The sequence below is a fragment of the Patagioenas fasciata genome, chromosome 1 (genome assembly GCF_037038585.1).
Source record: "Patagioenas fasciata isolate bPatFas1 chromosome 1, bPatFas1.hap1, whole genome shotgun sequence".
Lineage (NCBI taxonomy): Eukaryota > Metazoa > Chordata > Aves > Columbiformes > Columbidae > Patagioenas > Patagioenas fasciata.
This window is the reverse complement of record NC_092520.1, coordinates 144161322-144177053: the sequence shown is the minus strand read 5'-3', so window position 1 is coordinate 144177053 and position 15732 is coordinate 144161322.

Below are 15732 nucleotides of genomic sequence, written 5' to 3'. Positions count from 1 at the left end.
TGGAGTCTTTCCAGGGACTTTAGCAGGAGCAGGTTGGGCCCCGGGGTATTTGAAATGAAACTTTAGTCAAAACTCATTCTCATAACTCCTATGTAAAAATTATGTATCTTCAAAGCCATTATGGAGACGTATGTATGCCGCCCCATCCCTGCCAATCCCTGTACTACAAAATCCTAGATGATTACTGCTCACCGTGGGGACTGACTTGGATTTGTGCTCTCTGAATAGCTGAACACTCGCTGTTTGGGTTGCACCTTGCCACTGCCCTACAAAGTACAGCAGCTTAACTGTCAGTAAAATAGATACAGATCAAGGTGTCACAGAGCTGGGCTCAAGATTGCTCCCTGGAGAAAGTTCTGCATAAAGGTCCTTTACATGGAGCCCATGCGAAGCTGCAGTTTCCAGCTGGGATGCCCTCTGTACTTTCTTAATCAGTATCTTTCTGATCAGTGATTTTTGAAGGCTGTTCCCTGCCAGACTGTTGTTGCCCTTTCTTTCCTCTATCCAGTAGTGCTCTTTCCTCCCAAAGAATGACCACAGTGCCTCTGAAAGCAAACAAAGCACAGGACAGGTTTGGCAGGACCTTTCAAAAGGAAAATATTCCCTCTCCGTTTGAGTGGTTATGAATAATGATCTCTGTAGCACATTTAGTTCAGACTTCAAAGCCTTTGTCACTAAAGTTGTGTCAAAGCTGATTTCAAACACAGACTGACATAAGTGAAAGAACTTGCAGAAAATACAATTCTTGCCCAGAACAGATTGTCACAGTACCTCTGGCCACCTGAGTTAAGCTGCTTTTTATAAATGATTAGATTTCTTAACACCCTCTCCTGTCTCTCTGTCTGTCTTTCCTCTTCCAAAGGGAAGTAGGGTTTCTTATGCTACCTGCAACAAAGGCAAAAGGTGCAAAGCTGCTGAGCATCTTCAGAAAAGGTCCCTCTGCAGCATTGTTGGCTGGAGCCCAGCCTGACACAGCTCCCCCGAGCACTGCTGTTCCCAGCGCGATGACCCCACTTCTGCCTTTCCACAGGCTGCAACAGATTTGCCTTGCCTATCCATCTGTGTTTGATGAAGATCAGAGTCAAAAACAAGGCTAGATGAAATCTGCTCAGCTCATTTCTGTACCCCACCCTCTGTAAAGCACTCAGCATCTCGCCCTCCCCCATCCTCACAAGAAGGGAGAGTTCTTGTGGTTAAACCTTCGCTAAACCAAGATGCAAACTCCTTGGGTGCCAGGGTAATGAACATGAAACGAAAAGCACATGAAAGCAACCACCCAGCAGTCGTGCCACAGGTGGATGGAGCCCAGTCCTTGTTAGGCTAACTACCCAGGCATGACAGTGCCCTTTGCAAACTCTGACAGTGTGCGCTCCTTCCCCCAGCCAAACACAGACACCTCCACCCCCCTTGAAAAAAAACAAAAAACAAACCAAGCAAACACAAAAACCCAAACCAAACCAAAAAAACAAATGAACAAAAAAACCCAAACCAGAACAAAAAAACCCAAACCAAACCAAAAAAACAAGCAAAACCCCACAGGCAGACGTTGCAGATAGTTGGTGCAGAACATTCAGGAGTCCACTTTGCCCCAAGAAAAGCAGGAAGTGTTGCTAAATCTTCTTTTGTTTTTCTTTTGGCCACAGACTAATGGCACGCTGTCTTCATTTATCTCAGCGTTCTGATGCGGAGGTGGTGAGCACACAGACCATGATGACCCCGTGGCTGCTGGGCATGGTCAGCACCCGCCTCACCGCATGGAGAAAATGGGCTCCTTGTTCAACTTCAGTGCGAATCTGCTCTATGGCAAAACCTCATGGTGTCTGTTCTACACCAACTTCTTTTGTGTTTGTGAATGTCTGTGTACATATAGGTGGCCCTTAGCCAATTTGAGCTCTTCTAGACTCTAGAAGAAATGCTTCAAATGAGGGTGATTTTAAAAAAGCAGAGCGCAGAGGACAACCGACAGCTTCCAAAACTGTAAGATGGATTTTGCTGGATTTTCGTAGAGGTAGAATTTGGGTTGGATTTTGCCAGGAACTGCTGAGGCTGAACTCTAGATTTGACTCAGTGGCTACGTCGAACAAGGGCTGCGGACCCAGATTTTGGAAAAATGTGTTGAGTTTGTATGCCTCCATTTTTGGATGCCGGCAACCTGTTTTTGCAGAGGCACCGAGTGGGTTTTTTTGATCTCAGTAGGAGTTCTGGGTGCATAATACTCATGCAAATCAGGCTGCGGGTATCTGAAGTCAGGCAGCCAAAAACACAGGCGCCCCAAATTTGCAGGCTGCTTGTTACGTAAACGCAGCTTTAAAATCTGTCTGCATTTAATTTTCACATGTTGATAATACTGTGAGTCTAAAAGATTCCTTGAATGGACTCTGGGAAGAGAGTAAAGTTATCATTTAGCAGGAAAAAAAAGTATCCCAGACTGTGACAGCCACACTTACTCTATTATTGACAGGAGAATGAGGATCAGAAGACCTAGAGTTCACTTCTGACTCTCCTTGCCCTTTGTATGCCCCTAACATATTGAGTAATTTCTCTGCGGTCCTGGTTCTTCGCACCAAAAGTACTTACCTTGAAGATGTGCTGTGAGCTGTTATAAATATTTGCAAAACCGAGTGGAGAGGTGATCATGGTTTTGCTCAGTGGGTAAGGTGAATGTTTTTGGGAGAAGTGCTGGTTCAAGGCAAAGATCAGGATTTTTTTCCCCTGGAAAAAATGAAAAAAAAGAAACCAAGAGATTTCTTAATATCTTAAAATGCTATATGTGATCCAGAGTGGTATAGTCTCCTTTTTCCTATTATTTAATATCTTCCTTTTAGAAATTTAGGTCAATTTTTAAATGAAAATTTCCATTCTGAAGGGAAATGTCAAAAAGTTTCTTTGACATTTCTGGAACAAATAATTTTTCATTTGCCAGACTAAACTTTTTCAAGGCTATACATTTTTTGCCTGCTTTTTTTTCAGCGGAAACCATTTGCTTCACCTGACCTGAACTTGCAGTTCTTGTCAATCCATCTGAAATGCCATTTACCCAGAAAATACAGTATTCGCAAAAATAGTTAATCCAGCTGAATCCAGGCAGAGGATTTGAGTCTCATCTAGTTGGTTGCTGATTTGTAAACTGGCCAGCAGCCTGTAGCCTGGTAGCCAAGTTGCCAAATTGTTCTTTATTTCTATTGAATGAATTTCTAGGAACACCCGTGAGTAGGCAGGGCGCTGTTTCATTAGGCATCGCACATCCATGTAAAGCCAAGCTTACCCGTGCTGCAAAGAGCATATTCCTACCAAGTAACAAAATCAGCTGGAACAAAAGCCCGTTTGTGGGCTGCAAATAAACTAGGAGCTTCTGCTGAAAAGAACATCAAGAGAGTATGTGCCTTGTCCAAAGGCACTGAATGCAGCAGGAGCCTAAGGGTGGGAGACTGGGAGGTAACGCGACCCACGTTGGCATTTCGTTCATGGAAAACAGGCAGCAAGTGTGCTGGGGAGCTTCTGTGCAGCCCTCCAGCAGGAATCTCTTCCCTGGCTTCAGGGTGGTGTTATTCTTCTCCTCAACCCCCTCGCTGGAAATTTGGTGCTGGTGATAGAAAAGATTGGCTATTGAAATGCGATTAATTAAATGGCCCTTTCGCAGTTTCTTTTCTGTTGTGTTTCTGAAGCAGAAAATGGAAGCGGGTAGCGGTGGTGCTGGTGACAGGGAATTTCCAAGAGGATTTTTTGGGACAGGCTCCAGGCGGGACTCTGCAGTATGTGGGTTGGAAAGCCTGTGCATCAGGCAGCCCAGCTGCTCCCTGGGGCCAGCCACGCTGGGCATCAGGCAGCAGGGACCCAGGCAGCACACCTGGGCTGCCCAAAGGCCTGGTGGAAACCTGCTTCATGCCCTCTAAGATGCCACCAAAGTCGGGGCACTGCTGCAGAGTGGTTGTGCTAGTGGAAAACTCCTTTTTCCTGATGGAAACAAGATCCATGAGAAACTTTCCATGGGTGGTGCCACTGGCATGCAGGTACCCCCTTGGCCCAGGCAGGGCGGCTGGCAGAGCCATGCTCTGCGGTGCCACAAGGAAGGAAGGAAGTGATGGACCTGTTCTGGCAGGCTGGGAGAGGGACAGAGCTCCTCGGCTGCACTGATTTCCTCACTTGGCCGGTGCGGGATGCCTCCCCACGAAGAGGGCAGCAGCCACAGGTCTGCAGCAGGAGCCTCAGATGAACAGGGGAGAGGATTCCAGCATGGCACAGTTCTCTCTTAAAGCACAAACCTGCTGGTTATGCCCAGGAATATGTTCCCTTTCCCCGGCCCTGCTCAGCTGCTGCTCTGTCTCGGCTCCAAAAAGGCAGCTAACCGTGGGCGTGAGGAGAGGCAGCCCCAGGCGTTGCAGTCCCTTGTGGGCACAGAGCCATTTCTGGCATGGTTTGCCCTCCAAAGAGAGGGAGCCCACCTCAGAGAGGGTGGTCCACGCTCCCAGGGCAAGGCCTGCTGCTAAGGATGGTTTTGGAGGTTGCAACATGGAGCTGGGCTGCAAGGAAGCCGAGATTACCGTAGCATGTCCTCCTCTGCCCCGCCGTGCAGTCGGTTTCCCTCCAGGCGCTGTGTGAGAAAGTGAGTGTGGATTTAATTGCCGTGGTGGCACAACAACCAGATGTTTTGAATACTTCTGTAGATTCCTCCTTGTTTGTGATGTGGTTAGGGTTGCTGGCAGCAAGGTGGGGAGCATTTTACTTCGTGTCAGAGAAGAGAAAGGGATAAGCCGCTGTGATAGACGGGTGTCTGCTGCTGGCTGGAGCCACCGCCATCGCTGCTGCTGCCAGCAGTGCTGGGTGGGGACATGGGGGAGCTGAGGAAGTGTGGGACCCCAGAGGCCCCTGGACACAGTGGGGACTGTCTCATTTGTGCAGGCACAGCAGCTCCAGGGTGAAGGCTGCTGGGCTCAGCCCTTGGCCAGGGGCCGGAGATGGAGATGTGTGAACAACAAGAGAGGGCTTTTGCCCTGCTCAGCTTCACCTCGTCAAAGCCACGGCTCTGGAACAAAGATCTTGCATGTATTTGGTCCTGAACAAGACCTGACTTTGGTCAGGACACTGGGTGCAAATCTCCTGGGGGTCCTGGATGCAAAGCTGGGGCTAAACTTTGTCCCTCTGGCCTCACCACGAGCTGGACACAGCCAATGCATCCCACTCCCCTTGCAGTCCCTGGCAGCCCACACCATGCCACTGAGATTACTGACTCTAGTTAGACCCCAAGAGTACAAACTTCCAGCCCTGCAGTTCAGGTACTGGTTCATGAAACTCCTGTGAAGTCCCGCGGTATGTGGACAGGGCAGCGGTGGGAGCTAGTGTGTGCTTTATAGAGATGTGCAGGAGAGGCCCAAGTATTAAATAGCATCAAAGGGTGACTGCACAATACAAAATTAAGCTACTGTTTGAAATATTTGCTCCATCTGCTTATGAAGGACTATACATGCACTTTTTCTTTGTTTGGAGCAGACACCCCAAAACACAGGTCAGAACGCAGACAAAGCAGCTCTCCTAGCTGAGGATGTTGCTTTGGAAGGGCACTGCCTGCACCTGCCTGAATGTCAGGGTATGAACTGTCACTTTTTACTTTCAATCCATCTGATAAGCACCACACACTGATCTGAGCTCCTATGCTGACGTCTGCTGAGTTTGTGCTTCTGCATGCAATGGTGGTAATGGAAGCTGCGGTTCCCGTCTTGAGTCAGGTGTTTGATTAATGTCAATCTAGTTTCGTTCTTGCTGTGCCAGTTTATCACACTAAGCTACAGGGCCCTGCTTCCTGGGAAGGCACTTTCCGGAACAACACACCAGCGCTGGCAGAAGCAGAAGTTGTTGCAGACCTAGGCTGTATTTTCTGTAATCTCCTTCTGCGTTGAGTTCATGCAGCTGTAACTTTCAAAAAGCTCTTTCTCCTTGTATCTTTGTCTCCTTGATGGAATAAAGAGCCCCTGAACGTCCTTTTCTCCCTTCCTAAGGTTGGGAGATCACCTCTGCATCTGTGTCTGGGGCAATCCCACGAGTAGAGTTCCTCACCTTATCAACTGAACCAGTTCCCTGAAAGCTAGTCCAAAGATCATGTGGGAGGTGTTTTTTGTTTTGTTTTGTTTTGTTTTTCAGAAGAAAAAAAATATTTCTGCATTTTATATATAGTTTAAAGGCCCACACAAAGAAAAATTTTCTAATTGTTCCTGATGCAATGTGTTTGGCAGCGAGAAAAAATGTGGGTGGGGAGCACAACACCTATTGCAATATCCTTCTCACCTCCTTGTAGGAGGAGGGAAGAGAAGGAAAACAATTTGTCTTTGGCAAGCATTTGTGCTTTTCTGTAGGGCTCAGAAGAGGAGGCCGAAGTTGTTGACTATAAATGCAAGCAAAGTTCTGCACACCCAGTGTAATAGGTGTGCAAAGGTGCAAAAAAACACCCCAAGCAGCCTGAAGGTTAGATTAATTAATGGGATATGTTTAGGGGAAGAAACAGCGGAGGGACCAGCAGCCAGGGCTATTTGGTGGTGGTGTTGGCTTGGCAAAGTGATTCATCATGTGCTTGAGTAAGTCAAATCCAGGAGTTGCTGGGATGCACACCAAGAGAAACGCTCAGGCCAGAGGTCTCATTGCGGCGTGGCTCTGCTGCCTATGTGCTGCCCGTGTGGGCCAGTGGTCACGCTGAGGGGGTTTCTGGAGGTAGCTGCCACACGAGGTTGTGGCAACGGGAGCTCCTCACATGATGCTAAACAACAAAACCGAAGCCCCCCCAAATGCCCTCAGTGTTTTTCTCGGACTTCACCAGGCAGTGAAGGCCCAGAAGGGCTCGAGGGGAGGGGGAATTGCTCAGGGGCAATCAGGGACATTAGGGAAGTACCTGCTGCCTCTGCGAGCAGAGCAACACCCATCTAGCTTGCAACACCCATCATCTTCCCCCAGCTCATCTTTACTGTGGCTGAGAAGATCAAAATAGTGATGGGAGCTGGCAAGAGAATATCCTGGGGATTTCAGAGGCTGGGAATTACAGCAATCTTGTGTGGAGGTGGTTACTTCTGTGGCCAACACCTTATCCGAGACGAAAGGGCTGGTTTTCGAAGGGTGCTGGAAGTGCGTGTTGCAGTGCCAAGGAAGCAGCCGGGAGACTGCGATGTGTTTTGGATAATCAGATGTAACTTGTACTGAAGTGAACTCTCTCTCTGGTGGATTTTTATCTTGAAAAGGATGAGGCTTCTCCCTAAAGCCTGCACGTAGGGTGGTCTTTACCACAGGAGACCACCAGTGGAGAGCCGTGGTGTTGTCTGGAGAGATGTGGTGCTGCCTGGTGAGCAGAGGGGCAGCACCTGGGAGACACAACAGGGTCCAGCTGTGGGAACCGGGGCTTCTCGTAAGAACCACTCAAGTGTCCTGTGCTGCTGCTTGTGTCTTCGGTGTTCCTTTGCCACAGTCTTGTTCCTCTGCTTGGCCACGAAAGGCATTAACCTCTGGACAGAAGAGCTATAGGCTCTTTTGGAGAAGACCTGGGTCTGTTGGCAGCTCTCAGGTGCTTGCAAAGAACAATTGCAGGTGGAGCATGACTGAGAGGGAGACAATAAATGGTGAAGGCTGCAGGTGGAAGCCTCAGAGAGCTGTGCACACATGAGCTCTTTTGAAGGGCATCAGCCAGCTGCCTGCATCTGCTCAGACAGCAGGACAGCCACTAGCCTTGCTGTTCTGCAGCCTGCAAAGACCGTGCCATGCCCCAGGGATTCAGTTTTCTAGTCTCCTTTGCTTGAAACTGAGGTGCTATGGAGCTGTGCTTAGTGAGGTGGTTCGATCACGGAAAACACAAAGAATCTGGCAGCATGGAGCTCTATGGGAAGCAGATGATGACAGTGAGATGGCCCAAATGGGCATCTAGCTGGGCTGCAGTTTCCCAGTTGTTTCAAGCAGACCAAAGCCTTCCCCTCCTTGTTCTTTGGGATGCATGTTCCAGCTGTCCGTCCTGCAGCAGCATCACTGTGCCCGCAGTGGGGCAGTGAGTCAGATCGTGGCAACGAAGCAGCTGAAAACCAGCCTCTTCTTTCTCTTCAGGTTATTTTGGCCTGGGTCAGTGTGTGTGGTGGCTGGTGCTGCCACCGGGAGGGTGGTGGTAACACGTGGGAGGACCTGCTTTTACCAGACCAATGTTTGTGGCTGAAGATATGGGAGAGAAGCTCCTTGCTGTCCACTAGGGTAAGCCAGGTTGTGTTGGCTGCTCCGGAGGATGGGTCACAGGAGTGATCAGAGCTGGGAAGCCAGTTCTCTACGACATTTTTGTCCTTTTATTTTTTGTGCCTTGTTAGCCTTAGCCGCAGCTGCGTGTGCCTCTCACTTCTGCAGCTTCTCCTGGAAGCAACGTGTTGTCTCCTGCTGGTCTGTAACAATTCACACTTGCCGGTGGGCTGACACCTCTTATTTCCCACACAGGCACATCCATTCCTGTATTCAGATGGATTTACTGTGATATGTTAATAAATTTGGTTGCATGTTAAGACACTTGATTTTTGTGGATGCTAGAAGTGGCCTACACACTCAGGGACAGTTCCTGTGTCCATGGCCTGTGATTTATATTCAGTTTTGTTTTGTTTCAGCATTCATAAGATTTAAATTACAACCAAATAGTTTGCCTTGTTTGGTCATGTAACCACAGCAGCTGAGATACTCTATGAAGCCAGAGATAACACCTCTTGGTTTGAGTCCCAGTGGAGGACAGGGACAGATGTCTTCTCTGAGGAACAACCTCCTTGAGGAAGCTGGGCTTAGCAACAGACCAGCTTACCAACCCTCAGTCATAGCACAAGGCCTGCGAAATTTGTTTTGGTGGCTTCCTAGGGATGCTGGCAACACGTCTTTGAGACAAAAGATAAAAGAGCAAAAGACAACAGGATGGTTATGTTGTGGAGTGGAAGCTGCTCGCTCATTGCACACAAAACCCATGTGGCTGGGACTCAAAAGAGGCATCTGTGTTACATGAAAAGTATCAAGGTGGAATAAGTGAGAGTGAACTAGAGACAGAAGATGCTAATTTTCTGACCAGGACTGCTTAAAAGGCTCTTGAAGAGGTGAATCAATTGTTTTTCCCCTTTGCTTTTCTGGCAGTCAGCCCTTGGCTCTAATGAGTTCATTACAAATAACCTCCCGCCCATCTCCAACAGGTGGGGAGAGCAGCATTGCTTTGCCCTCCTCTCTGCAGCAGCAACTACAGCTGCTCAGCAAAGCCTCACAACACTTTCTTATATTTTTTTTTTATTCCTTTCTGAAAAAATGACTTCTTGACCCAAGATGTGAGGCTTGGTTGACATTTTGTGCAGAAGGATGAAAAAGGGCAGAGCTGAAACTCTTCCTTCTTTTGTAAACAAAAGCCGGGAGAAAAACAGTTGTTTTGCATTTAAAGAAAATGTTTTCATTGGAAAAATGAATAATTTCCTGGAAGACTTACAACCAAATGAAAAAATATTTCCTTCTTTCTAAAATTCTCTCAGATAAATATTTACCCTTTTCCAATCGGCGTCTCACACTTGTAGCTGTGCTCTGTTGTTTGCTTTTCAGCAGGGACTGGGCATCTCTCCCCTATGCTGTGCACATCTGCTTCTGCCACAGATGCTGCACTCCGAGGATTGCCCCCCAGCCCTTTTGCTGATGGTGTGGAGCACAAGAGCTGAGCTCTTCCCAAGTCAACTCACCATTTCTTCTCTCAAACTTCACCTAGGAAGGTCTCTATTGGGTCATCTGCCATGAAGGTAGAAAGGTGGCTTTATCCTTCCTTGCGAGTGCGTCTTTTTCATCTGCACTTCCCAAACCAGAAGTGTTTGGGAAACCAGGTGCACATCTCCAGCAGGTCCCACCAGGCCTGTGCAGATGTCTGGGGTATCTCAAGCGGCACCTGTGCTTTTCACAGAATCACAGAATGTCAGGGATTGGAAGGGACCTCGAAAGATCATCCAGTCCAATCCCCCTGCTGGAGCAGAAACACCTGGATGAGGCTACACAGGAAGGTGTCCAGGCGGGTTTTGCTCCTGCCCTCCCTCCATGGAGACCAACCTTGGCACTGAGGTTTTCCAAGGGGTGTCGCTTGCCCAGTCCCTCACCCACCACTGAGCAGCCTCTGTAACCCCACCTCCTGCAAAGGTGGGGAACAGGGCAGCATCTTCGAGCTGAGCACGTGGACCTGGTGGGGCCATGACTTTAGGCAAAGGGAAGTCCACAAATCTCCTAGATCTGGGCAATTTAGAAAGAGCAATGCAAGGTGCCCTTAATAAGGCACACAAATAAATAATCAATTGATTTAGGAGCCTGAAGGAGCAGTCCAATTTCCAGACGAAAACCCATTGGTTTCTGTTGACTTCAGTGAAAACTGTGGGTTAATTGGTCCTTTTGGAAATTGGACAGTATGTTCTTATGTCTTGAGATGGACTTGGCTTAATTTTATGAAGCGTTTCTCTATTTTTGTACACCAGACTTATCCTTTTGTGTGAAAACATTTCTAATGAAACTCGTCTAATTGGAAAACACATGACTTGAAAACCCTGGATGCCTAAGTCCTTGATAATTGGGTCTGAGTTGGATTTTGTGCTGTCAGTTCATCTGTGCTGGAAGCTGATGGATGTCAGCACTGAATCCAGGTCTCTGCAAAGTACCATCAAAACAAATTGTTATGTTTTTCACTCCAGGGTGGGAACTGGCTTGGTTGAAGTGGTTGTTGTGGGGATTAAGTTTTATTTTTGAAGCAAACCCTCAATTTTTCCTGGGTAGGATATTTTCTGTGGACACTGCTCAGATCTCTGTGTTGTACAGATTGTATACAGCCTTAATTTCCATTGGCTTTAGCAGAACCAAAGGTGTCGCTTCATGCATGAAATTGTTAGTGCTGGAACAGCAGATCTGTCTGGCCCTTTTTCCTCCTGTTTTGTGTAACGCTGAGGAAATTTCAGCAGTGGGTAGGACTGTGTGACTTGAATACTGGGTGAAGTCCTGGCCAAGTGAAATTTGGTTGCCTGTTAATTATTCTTGCCTGGTGATTCCGCTGAATTTTTAGGAGCGAATTGGGTTGTGAGCCAGGCAGGCATGTGAAAAGGAGGAAGCCTTCATCTGTGAGACATCGTGTTCCTAAGAGCATTCACCAACACAGAGAACATTTTGAAAATAAATAAGGAAACAGGCAGCCTCTTTTGCTGATGCATTTGCTACTGTATTTGCAGGCAATCTCCCCAGGGTCATTCCCAGGTGGGGAGAAGACCTCCCACCTTAGCTGAGGAGTTGGAAGAAGCACGGTTGTTGGATTACCTGGGCTCTCGGGGACAAAAATGCCACCCGAATGAGGGCTCTCCCTTTCCCCTCTCTGTTTCACATCAGCCAGTTCCCAAGAGACTGACGTGCTCTCTGGAGCCTTTCCTGTGGGAACAGCCCAGACAGGACCCCAAGAAACAAGCATGGCTGAGTCTCACAGCTCCCTGAGCCAGGAGCAGCCCCTCCGGGAAGCTGTTGTACCACGGGGCTGCAGTTCCTCCCTTGCATGTCAGTAAGGATATTTGTGTATGGGTGGGAATACTACGGTTTACAGGAATCCAGTGAAGAAAAGCATAATGAGGGCTAATGATTTGAAGTAGAATTATAACACAGTTAAACGGAAAGGAAGGGACAGGTTTTAATGCAGGGGACGATTAACCTTTGGTAGAGAGGAGGTGGAGTCCTCATTCTGCAGGTCTTTGAATCAAGACTGGTTCATATCCTGCGAGTAGACATTAGCCAAGTGAAAGTTACTGACCTTGGCCCTGCCCTTGGGAAGGAAAGGCAAAGGCATGTGGTGAACACTCCCAGCTTTCATCTTTGCGATCGTCTGAACTGGCTCTCCACTTGCCTCGGCTTCCATGCCATCACTACTTCTTTTCCTCCCTTTCTTCTGTGAGATCATGTGCTCACACCTTTATGGAGCCCACGGGAAACAATACCTGCTTTGTTCAAGCTGTCTTCACTCCAGTTCCTTCCCCTTACTTTGTCAAACACCAGGAAGGGTTGACTTGAAAACTTTGTCCGTTTAGCAGAGCTTGGCTCCAAGTCAACAACCCCAGGCTATCTGTGTTTATCAGGCAGCAGGAGATCAATTCTAATTCCTGAACAGTTATCATTCTTCCTGTTGCGGCTGCTCTCCTGCACTTTGAGATGCTGAGAAACTTTATGCACAGGTGTTTGCAGGAGGCAGAAAGATTGATGTGTCCCTGCAGGTTTTACAACTGATTGTATCGGCCATAACGAACTCTACTGTCTTATGGGAGGGTGCTGTGTTTTCTTTTTTTACCCTAAATGTTGGTTGTAGTTTGTGGAAGCCAGCTCGTTGCAGTCACAGAAAGAGAGTCTGCCTGGTGTTAAATTGGTGTCTCAGCCCGGTTCCTGTGCTGGGATGTACTGATGCACACACTTGCTTTTGCTGACAAATGGACAACACTCAAGTAAACGTGTGCACCACCCTGATTGTTTACAGCAATTGCCTTATATATTTTTTTTTTCCTCTTCTCCATTTGTATGTTTAGCCTGCCTCAGTCTGACAAGAATCACATGAAAAACTCATTGCCCTGCAGGGAGAACCATTACACGCAACCTAAGCTTTACCCTTCAGCAGGCAACCTAACCAGGGGCAGGCAGCGGGCAGAGAGCTGGTCAACAAACAGGTTGCCCAGCTTATGATGATCAGCCATGGAAGACAGTCGTTAAGCACTGTTAGTGCTGTCCTTGTGAACAAGTTAGGGCTGTAACAGCAGGGATGGAACATCACTGCTATGTGGGAGGAGGAGAAAGGAAAAAAGCTGTTTCAGAGCCACAAAGATGCTGAACGGAGTGGAGCATCTCCCGCATGAGGAAAGGCTGAGGGAGCTGGGTCTCTTTAGCTTGGAGAAGAGGAGACTGAGGGGTGACCTCATTAATGATTATAAATATGTAAAGGGTGAGTGTCAGGAGGATGAAGCCAGGCTCTTCTTGGTGACATTCAACGGTAGGACAAGGGGCAATGGGTATAAACTGGAACACAGGAGGTTCCATTTAAATTTAAGAAGAAACGTCTTCTCAGTGAGGGTGCCAGAGCACTGGAACAGGCTGCCCAGGGAGGTTGTGGAGTCTCCTTCTCTGGAGACATTCAAAACCCGCCTGGACACCTTCCTGTGTAACCTCATCCAGGTGTTCCTGCTCCGGCAGGGCGATTGGACTGGATGATCTTTCGAGGTCCCTTCCAATCCCTAACACTCTGTGATTCTGTGATTCATTCACTGGTGACATTGCCACTGTTGGATTCTGCTCGGGCTCAGTGAGGGGGCTGGTGTGGGGCAGGTCCTCCTGAGCTCAGCAGTGAGGGACACGCTGCTGTGCATGGCACACCGACGTCTCTCCGTGTCAGGGACAGCTGGCTTGTGAGCATCCACGTTCCACTCCCCTTTTCTTAAGGCAGCAAAGAAAGGAAAGGGCAGACTGGAGGAACCATGGTGGGAAGACATGCTCTTGACCCTCTTTTTCTGCCTTGGCTGCCAAACAACATAAAATTTTTGAGTTGGTTGGGGAAAACAGGTAGGAACACCTAGGATGAAGAAACAGTGAAGAAATTTTGTTCACCAGTAGGCACAGTCCTGTCTTACATTTTGTGCTGGAGTTGCAGCTGCCTTGGCGGTTTTCCTGGCACCTCATGTCCTTGCTTCTCTTGGAAGCAGGTGCTGGGAAGCTCATCCTCCAGCATCGCTCTGATGTCTTCTGGGCTCTTGGGTAGCTCTCCAGTGAGGGGAAGGCTTGAACTCCATCCCTTTCCTTCCTCCCTCCCCAGGCTCCTCCTTGCTGGGCCTGGTGCTGATTCTTCTGAAGCAGGACATGAAATAGGGCACCTTTCTCCTACAAGGTGGGTATAATTTGGCATGACCACCAGGCCTACTGTGCTTTGCATAGGGAGAGAGGGAATGCTGTTTTCTGCAGCAGAATCAGGCAAGGCTGGGCCTGGGGTGAATCCAGTGTAGCCAGTAAATCCCTGGGTGTATGTGAATCCTGTACAGATAGAGCTGACTTGTGGTAGATTTACCTGGTCCTGTGCTATTATAGTATTTAGGCGGACACACTAATCCTTTCTTTCAGGCGGTTAATGAAGCACACTTTTTTTTGGCTTTAGACTGTGGTAGTGCATCCTCTATCATCTCATCATGCCCTCACACCTTTTGTAGGTGTCTCTTTCTGCATTGCTCAGAAACTGCTTGGGTTTCAAACTGAAGTCAGGATTATCTGAGTCAGTCTAAGTCTTTGAGAGGAAAAAAGGACATGCAGGTTTGCTCCTTCCTCACAGGCGGAATCTCATCTGGGAGACGTGAAAACCTTTCTGCCAAGTATTACTTTAAAATGGGTTTCTACATAATTAAGAAATGCTGCCTTGCCGGCAGCCTCTGTACATCCCGGGGGTGCGTGGACAGTCACTGAGGTCTGCTTTGACACCCTTGCAAAATCTCTCCTGGTCAGCACTGGTGAGTGTTTCAGGGGAAGCATGCACCGTCATGCCTGTGGTAGCCGCGGTCTGCAAACACAGGCATCATCCGCGATTCCCCCGCTGGTGCTGGCCTGGCAGCTTTCCTTTGCAGCTGAGTTGTGTGAAAATGGGAGAGGAAAATGGGAAGAGCGTGTGCTGTTGGGCCTCTTCTGTGCTGCAGCCTCCAAAGGATGCTCTTTAGTATCTCTCTGGGCTCAAGACTAATTCTTGAGCTAAGCCTCCTCCTCACTGGAGTGATACCCCAAAGCACTGAGAGCTTCCTCACCATGCCTTCAACCTGTAGTGTTTGCTGTTGTTCAGAGTGCAGAGAGAGCTGTGAGAGGATGTAGGATACATCTATTTCCTCTTTTAAAATGAAGGGAAGCGGCCTGAAGGGACCAGAGAAGCACACTTTGTTTCTTTCTTGCTTGATGTCTGGGCTTGGGGGGGGGTGTTTAGTGCTTGTTCCTTTGCCTTGTGGTTCAAAGACAACAAATTAAAAAAAAACAGAACAAAACAAACCAAGAACAAACAGTGAGCAAGGAGCAGATGAGTGCATAACCCACAGATCAGCCACATTATCACAGGTTCATCCTGAGCTGTAGCTGAGATGTGAACGACTTCACCCACCATGAATCGTTCCAACCAGAGCGGGCACCAGACACAGCCAGCGTGCCACAGCTGGACCTCACTGACCAGATGCGTGTTTGGTGGCACCTCTCTGGAGCAGCACATTAAGAAGCCCTTCATGGTCCTCACACTGCCATGAGCACTGGTGACCCCTCTCTGCAGGAGACAAGGACTGCCATGGGGAACGATGGACAGCAGGGAGCAGTTTGTGCCACCTCTCCTTGCTGTCCCCTCAGTACCCAGGACCTGCTGCCACCGACCTCCCTGTGCCTGGTTAGGTGTGAAGACAGGAAAATAAGGTCCCCCCAGGCTGGAGGGGCAGCATATAAGCAGCAGGGTTTCTAGGCTGGTTTGCGAAGATGAATAGTACAGGAAAAACTCTTGCTCTCAATCTCCGTGCCTGTTTAGCAGGATAATAAAGCTGCAACAGAGTCATGGCACAGCTTCATTTTTGCTTCTACAGCCTCACCAAGAGAAAGGAGAAGAACCAGGTACATCCCTCTAAGCACTGGTGGGGTGCTCTGCTCGTCTGCAGGGACAGGCAGCAAAATAAATACTCCAAGGTACAGCCTTAACTTTTCCAAACACGGCTTCCCAGG